This window comes from Lagopus muta, chromosome 5, assembly GCF_023343835.1.
Source record: "Lagopus muta isolate bLagMut1 chromosome 5, bLagMut1 primary, whole genome shotgun sequence".
Lineage (NCBI taxonomy): Eukaryota > Metazoa > Chordata > Aves > Galliformes > Phasianidae > Lagopus > Lagopus muta.
In genome coordinates, this window is record NC_064437.1 from 32830279 (window position 1) to 32838899 (window position 8621).

The 8621-nt window shown below is 48.1% G+C and overlaps 1 protein-coding gene across 9 annotated transcripts in view; it reads right to left on the reverse strand.

Moving 5' to 3' along the window:
- PCDH15 (protocadherin related 15) overlaps nucleotides 1-7596 on the reverse strand; it is a 678253-nt gene extending 670657 nt beyond the window's left edge. For all 9 annotated transcript variants that reach the window (XR_007376985.1, XM_048944599.1, XM_048944600.1 and 6 more), the window contains exon 1: nucleotides 5687-7596. The gene's annotated coding sequence lies outside the window, so the exon portion shown is untranslated. The remainder of the gene's footprint in view (nucleotides 1-5686) is intronic.
- Between the last annotated feature and the right edge of the window lie 1025 nt (nucleotides 7597-8621).

The window sequence follows — 8621 nt, forward strand, 5'->3', positions numbered from 1 at the left end:
GAAATCTAATGACAGAGTGATAAAGACCATAGTTCCATACCTCATCCAGAAGAATCAATTGCTAAAACCACTCCCGCAGTTGTGCACTGAACCGTAATTTGAATGGAAACCCAAAAGGAAGATCTTTATTTAAAATAGAAAAACCACCATGTGATGCGAGACAACCAAAACCCTGGCTTTGCAGGAACAAGTCTGTAGAAGGGATGTGCTCACAGCCCTCCACATGGGGCTCTCCCAGGTCCCCAAATGGTGCCATCTGTGAGTTCAGTCTTACGACACTTTCTACAGAAAATGACATTAAGCAGAATTAAGTCCAAATATCTATTTTTGGACAATAAAGCAGTTTTATCCACATATTTGAATATGAATCTGACTGCCTAACCACCAGAATACTAAATAAAAACACCAACAGAAGCAGCAGGCTGTAAGTTTCCCACACTAATTAAATCGTTTTGGCAAAAAGCAGTGTTTTATTGCTTCAACGTTACGTTGGTATTAGAAAGGGTTCACTACCTTTCCATTAAGACCACTCCTGAAGCTGTTTCTATGAAGAATACTTTTCCCTGCATCCTTCCCAAACGCCTTTCTAAATCTGCCTGCCAGCTTTCCGAGCCACTTGTCTTACGACTTAGCTTCTTCTCCCAGTCTTACAAATGGTTTGTTCAGGTCAGAAAACAGAACAGGACTGAAAGGTATGAACTAAAAGAAAAGCATTCTAGTAGCTCACTAGTGACAGAAAATAATTGCAGGCTTTGTGGCTGTTCACTTTGAAATTTGCCGTCCCTCTGCCCTTCAGACTGCACTATTTGAGGGAACTCATTTGATCCAAGACCACACGTTTTTGTGTTGCAGGGCAATCTCTTGAAAGTAGACAAAATAGGCTGCACAAGGAAGTTTGCAGCCCTTCCTTGGGCAGGCATTTCTCGGGCAGCCGTTCACTACAGCAAGGTTTATTTGTTTGAAGTTTGAAGCAAAATTAGGAAGAAATCCATGACTTCTCTGTTCATCTTCAGGCTAAGATTCCAGTCTTGAGGCTACTGATGTAAACTGCTCATAACGACACTGCTGTTTTCAGGGCTGTTTTCACCAGCACAAGCAGGAATAGCTGAGGTAACAGTTTTGTACAGGGGATAAGAGCCTGACTGGTACTGAGCTCCTCACTTCCCTCTGTGGCTGCAGCATCCTGAGATACACCACCAGCCTGCCTGGGCCTCGCTCTGAAACATTACTCAGCAGAGACACATTTCCAGAGGAAAAATGAAAAACCCACCACACGCAGCCTCCAACAGCGCAGCCCCACAGCCCTATCTGCATTTTCCAACACTGCCTCCTCTGCTCACCCTTCAGCACGGCAGGAGGTCACGGCATCCCGGCACCTCCGGCAAAGCTAGTTAATGGCAGCTGAGGATCCGGGACAAAGGCATCCAGCAGGCTGAATCTGCAGTGACAGGGGAACATTGCAAGTCAAATGCAGACAGTCCACAGCTGCAGGTGATCCTTTTTAGACATCCTTAATGGCTTATCTCTTCCTTTTGCGAATCCAGGAAGAACCCCCTTCTCTCTCCCTGACATCCGAAGCTGTGTTTCATGCGATCTCACATCACCTTTGATAAAGGCCTCATATGTAAGCATATATAAAAATAATACATATAACATCTTTAAAAGACTATTTTAAATCACTTCGGCTCCCACTCAGAGTTCTGTCAGCAGCTATCAGTCAGGTATGCAGCCAAAGAAAAGCATGTGATCCAAACAGCTAGAAAACACATAAACCCACCACCAATAGATTATACTGACTGCCTGAACTGCTGAAACACAAATCAAATCCAATTACTACTGAGTTAGCATTTATTGCAAAGTCTCATAATAAATCAAACAAACATCTCAAGTTGCAGGAGCATATTCTGTCCCAGAAGCATCCTCTGCTGCACTCTTGGAGGTTTTTTAGGCACTCAGAGTTTCCTTCAGCAAAGATCTTTCCTCCCAACAAATGCACAAAATAGAATGGTTTAGTAGCAACAGAAAGAACAAAGCAGGCATGCCTGCACCCATCAGCTGATTAATTATTTTAAATTAGAAGAGGAAGCTATGATTACCAGTTTTAAGCAACAATCCTTTCCATTTCAGCTACTGTTTTCTGTGGTTCACATACTGAATTTGTAAACTACGTGTAGGAGATACAAGCAAATCTCTTTGTAAGTACCAAGCAGCCTGTTGGCTGGGCTCACAGCTCAAGCTTCAACTAATAAGAGTTACCCAGCTGCACACATTAATGGGCTAGCAGCTCAGCTTTCAGCAATGCCAGGAAATAACTAAACAGCACAAAAGCAATGCCTCATCTTGCCAGATTCATGCTAAGTTTCAAGGAAGATCCAAAAAAGTACCTTCATGGCACAAAAGCATTTGGTGTTCCAAATGAGTGGGTTTAACACCAATCTTATTGCTACAGCTGTACAAGGACCAGAATGTCCTTGACCATTTCCATCTTTTCATCCAACAGAGCCCACGTCCAGCTTTTAAGCAAACACCAACATGAAAAGGAAACAAAAAGGAAAACCATCATTCCTGTTATTTTTCAGCCCAAGAGTATTTTTAATTAAAGCCACAACGGTATCCAGATTGTTTCAAAGAAACACACTATGACAGGAGAAGTGCCAAAATCTCTGTTTGCTTCCTTCACTCACTTGCTAACAGAGTCCTCATAACAAGTTCACTCAATGCCTGAAGTTTTCACACAGTACTTAAATAACACAGCTTGGAATCAAAACTCCACGTGTATGGAGCTTCTAAGGCATGAAAAGAGGGAAGGAAACAAAACTGATGGAGATCTGAAGACTTGCTACAAAAGTGCCCTGCTAAAGGACAAACTTAGATCCTAAATTTCTAAGTGAATGTGTTCCGATAGAAATACCCAAGAAGTTTAATAATACTTACTGGTAGAAGTAAGCATCAAGCCTAGCAAGGCATTCACCCAGCCTACTGCATACTGAATCGCATTGAGAAACCCAGCCAGTTCCAGCTTCCCTCACCAACTCCTGTACCTGCTCCTGTGGGCAGCACACACCTCCATGGTGTGGCTGGCTCTGCAAGCACCAAGGAGCCCACAACCCCAGCACAGCCCAGCCAGTGGCAAATGCACAGACCTCCCAGACACGCAAGGCAGCAACTGAACAGACTTGCTGCAGCAAGCTTCCATTGGGGCATAGAAACCAGAGGCTGGAGCAGACTTGAAAAACCCCTGCACACATTTAGATGACTGGTACAACGCTTAGCTGGTGGATGGCAGCCCATAAACCACATCTAAAATACTTCACCTGCAAACAAACGCTGTATTAGCACCCATCTAGGAAGATATTTAGGAGGCTGCTTTAGTAACTCCCTACTTTAAGAAAAGGAATTAACTCACACCTTCCCGGAAACATGTATTCATCATCATTTCAAAATCAAAGTACTTATTAAAGCCAAACGTGAAATGCTGCACCATCAAATCTTGAATTATTATTAAAGTAAGGGTGGTCTAAGTATTTGCTTATCAGTCTGCAGCCTCTCCCTTGAAAATTCCATGTCAAGTACAGTCACTGAACCTTCCAGAGGGTGGCATAAGGGGGCTTGCCAGACCAACGGCAGCTGAAGCAGGGCAGAGGCAGCACTCCCCGATTCCAAAGTAACATTTTTAAGGCTCCACAACACAACTAAGTTCAAGGTGCAACGATTGCACACCCCAGTCACAAATATGCCGAGTGCTGCATGTGACCAGCCTGCACTCCTGCTGCAGCACTGATGAGTGCCCCCAGCTTCCTCGTTTATGCTGCGTGGCTGCCTGGCCATGCACAGCAGCACGGCTGGGAAGCAGCAAGAGACAGCATCTTTCAGGGAGAGCCGAGTTTGGATGAGGCACAAAACAGGAACAGTTTGCATTCGTCACCAACTTGCTACGTGGGATCCTGAGAACATTTCCTTTAACACTTCAAGTACGCACTCTGATTTTATTTTTAAATTTTTTTTTTTTTTTTAAATCTCCTGTTTCCAACAATCAGAAAGCAAAACAGTTGTTGGTCAAAAGGGAAAAAACAAACAAACAAAAAAACGAGAGAGCAGCAGCGCATCTCAGTTAACCATATAGACTCTCCCAGGAACAATTCAAGAATTTCACATGTCACAAATCTCCAATCTTCTGTGAGGCACAGGGGGACCAAACAAGGAGAAGCTCCCACCTTAACTTTTGATGATAGGAGGCAGATGCAACCTTGCAAACACAGGTGCTGGATTTTTAGTGTTTTTTTTTTTTTTTTTTTTTTATTCCTCTCTCCACTGGAATCCTAACGAGTCAATGCAAACTGACTTGTGGCCATCCATGCCCCAAGCACATACGGCAGACACTCGCATGGAGGGCTGCCTGGGCTCGCAGAGCAGGTGCCTGCCTCGCATAGCGATGCCCCACACGATGCCAAGCCGAAGGTCTTTTCCAACCTGAACGATTCTATGATTCCTCGAGAAACCCCGGACTCCCGACACCCCACAACTCCCAAGTTCTCACGCCGAGCTCCGACCTCGGGAGCGAGGAGCAGATGCATCACCTACCGGGTCACCCTGCCGACGCCGCTCCGTCCGCTGCTGCAGTCCCGCTCCGGCAGCGCTCTCGGAGGTTTCGCCCCGCAGCGCTGCGGCCAGGAAAAGCGCCGAGGGAAAGGCGGCGGATGAGGCACCCGGCGTCACTCCGCTCCTCCGAGCGAGCTCGGAAATGAGATGTAACGGCAGCCTCACTCCCGCGCCAAGTATTACAGGAGCGGAATACTAACTGGTTCGTTTATTTCCCTCATTACCGTACGCGGATATTGAAGTCTGCGCATCGCATCTTCTCCAGCAGCCCGTTCCTATTAGCCTCCTTCAAAACCAGCACCGGCGATACCTGAGGTCACCGTTTCTCCTCCGCTTTCCGCCGGGAAGGAGGGCTGGAGACGGGAGGGAGGAGCGGAGGAGGCTCCCCTCCGCCGATAACTTCGCGCCGGCTGCAGGCGGGCAGCGGCGCTCCTCCCGCTGCGCTGCGCGGGGAAAACTTTGCAGCGGGAGGAGGGCTGCTCCGTGATTTGCGAGTCGGCAGAAAGGGGAGAAAGAATGCCAAGCCCACCCCGTGCCACCTGTAGGCCTTCTGCCCGTAGCCTCGGCGCAGAGGGGAGCACGGCCGCTCCCCGAGGTGCCCCTACGGATCCCGTTGTCTCCGCACCAGCGGAAAGCCGGTGCTGCCCGGCTAGCGGAACGTAGCCCCGAAGGCGGGTCGGACGCGGGGCAAACACGTGGCGGCACCGCGCCCCGACGGGGCGGACCGGCACAGCGCCCTACTGAATCCCGGTTCCTCATCCAACTGCCCCCAAGCGCTGTGCAAATAACAACTGACCTCTCCCGGCCGCGTCGCTCCTCGCTGCCGACACAACGAAGCGCCGAGCTCCTACTCAGGGGCTGAACGCAGCCCGACTTTCCCCAAGGATTTCCCAACGAGCGCGGAGCTCTAACGCCCAACCCCGCCTGGAGAAGATGTGGGATCGGATTTAAGGACTTCAAGCCGGCTGGGTGCGGCGAGACGCGTGGAGTTGGGCGCAGGGAGCACCCAGAGCCGCCTGCACCACGTCCCCCCCGGACGGCGCCATCGGAGCCCCGCTCCCCTCAGCCCCGCGGCGCCCGCACTCACCTCCGCCTCAGCGTCCCGGGGCGGGACCGGGCACGGCTCCACCACCGCCACCCCCGGCATCCGCGGCGGCACCGAGCCCGCAGCCGGGCTGCTCCTGCTCCTCCTTCTCCTCCTCCTGCCCACAGCGCGGGGCTGAGGCACGGCGGCGGGCGGAGCGCGCGCCCCTCGCGGCGGAGGGACGCGGCACTGCAGCCGGTAGCGCGCGGTGGTAACGGCGGAGCTGCGCTGCCCTGCGGCGGCGGGAACGGCACCTGTGGGCTGGGCTGAGCCAGCAGAGCGGACTCGGCTTGGGGCGGCGGCACAGGCTGGGAAGTTGGCGAGGGGGGTGGATTGCGTGAAGTGAACGCTAATTGCGGCAGGTGAAGAAAGCAGCCTGCAGCAGCACGGTCGTAGAGTGAGAGAAACGGACAGGAATAGCGCTGGCTGCTGCTTCAGGCGGCTCTGCTACCAGAAGTTCTTCAGAACAGAGCTCCCTGCTTTAGCTGACCTCACGGCACAGCAGGTGAACTCCTGCTATCAGCAGAATATGGTAGAGAAGAACGACGCTTCCTTCATCTTTAAGTGGGTGCAGGGGGCAGGTCAGGGACGGGCAGGTGGAGCACAACTGCCGGCTGGCGCCCTGCCTCCCCCTGAGCCCTTGCTCTCGGCTATGCCTGTGTAAACCCAAAGTCAGTCCTCCACCTGCAGCCCAGCCCAACACTTCACCACAGGCATTCTTCGAAGTCTAAAGCAGAAATGTCACTGATCAGGATGGGCACTTTTTGTATCCCCGACCTCTGCAACGCTGGTATGAGCACAAATCATAACCTGTTACATGCTGGCTCTAAGAAGCAATCCACCAAGTATCTCCACGGGAATGTGCACTGCAGCAGTAAGCTCCCATGCCTCAGTTACTGTGGTTTGTAAGCAAACAGTTGCATGAAAACCTGCCGTGGTTTTTACACTCCCCTCCTCTTGCTGTATTTCCTTAAGCATCCAAATTGCAAACTCCACTGACCTATTGCACAGAGAATTGGAAGTGTGTGGAAGTCCCTCAGCATGAGCAAAATGCACAGCAACACTGGAGCTGGCTGTTGGACTAGCCAGTGTTTCTCACCAGCACTATTAGATGAGTCACAGAGATCTCAGCAGATAACCTCGCTTGCTTACATTGGAGAAAGACCCACAAATTCAGGAGCTGAGGAGCTTTAGAACTAATGCAGAATTCAGAAGTACTTGTCACAGTACACAGTCGTATTTGAAAAGTAATGCTTTTAATTAGAGAAAGATTTAATTCCTGCTTCAAAATTTGGTGGATGATTTTAATAAAAGAGTAGGAAGTATAAGCTCATGTGTCAAGACCCCATTAATTAAATATTTGCATGTGCTTATATATGTAGATCACTCCAAAAGTAATGCCTCCTACTTATTTCCATGGAAACCACAACAGATACAAAGAGCACAATAGCACTATTTGATAGAGCAAATTCTCAGCTTCAAATACTATTTTTCAACACAGCCACCACCATTCAGTGTGCATTTTTGACAGTGATGAACAAGAGCCTGCATGCCACACTTGTAAACATCTGCACCAGTAGAGATGACTGTCACCAATGCTGAAATACACCACCTACAGCCTCACTGTGCTCACATCCACTATTTGCTCTCCATAAACGTTCAGCAAGCATTGATAAATGTTGGTGGGTGCTATTTTTTCAGTATGGAAGACTTTGATTCCACAGTTTTGCTTTGTACACACTCCCATGTCAAACACCATTCTGTCAGACTGCCCCTCTGCTGCCATCTGTCGCACAGCAACAAAATAAAATGGGATATTGGTGGGAAGTTTCAACCTCTATTGCCGTACCATCAACATCAACCTCTGACATTGTGGGCCAGTAGAGTAAAACAGGAGGCATTACTTTCAGAGCAGCCCTCATGTAATTTAAAGACTGCTGTTTCTTCAATCTTAAAATTCAGAGTGAAGAAGTAGATTTGCCACAGTTTCTTTAAGTATGGATACATTCAGTGAGCTCATACCTGCACCCTCTGCTTAGTCTGTTCTACAGCTCAAAGTAACTGCAAGCAGGGCAGTATCTACTGCTACATCCCTATTTAACAGTTAATCAGATGAAGAATGTGCGTATGCATCTGCGACGCTTCTGATTGTTTTCAATGGCCAGCTGTACTGAGAATTTGTTCAAGGATCAATGTGCATTTTATATAAATACAATTACAGTTGTGAATATAATTCCCCAAAGCCCCAAATTAAATTTTCCTAATCCATCATCTCTTTCTGCTATTGAAATGAATGGAAATTTTGATAGCGATTTCACTGCAAGCAGGTGCAGCTCATTTATGTACAAGCATTTCAGGTCATTTTCTTCTCTGACATTTATAGGTATAAATCCAAAGGAACTCTACTGACACAATCTAATTTTCCACCAGAAAGACACATCTTCTTCCAAGACTCCGACCCTCACCCTTAATTATGAATTTCTAAAACTATTTATTTTTCTTTAATACCATCTGAGTCCCATCCAGCCTTCCTGAAGTTAATTAAAACCATTTGAAACTATTCCCAGATATAATTTATGGAGTGGCTCTGCTGGTAGGTATGTTAGCTTCCCACAGGGATGGACAGAGGGCAATTAATCCACCTGTTTGAAAATGCACGCTCCCTACCCTAACGCTTGCATTAAGAACAGCACCTGTCTGTGGAAAAAATACTGCTGTTAGATAGCTCCTAGCTGAGAATCAAGTACAAAAATACATTGATATATGCATTAAAATACATTGATGTATACATGAAAGTACAACCAGTAGGCACTGTGTTCAGCTGATAACTGGGAGCCACCAATTCTTCTGATTAAGAAGAGGTCTTGTAAAACGAATTAATAATGCTTTATTTTGGGGGGGGGGTTGTAAAGGCAAACCACATCGTTACTATTCCAAG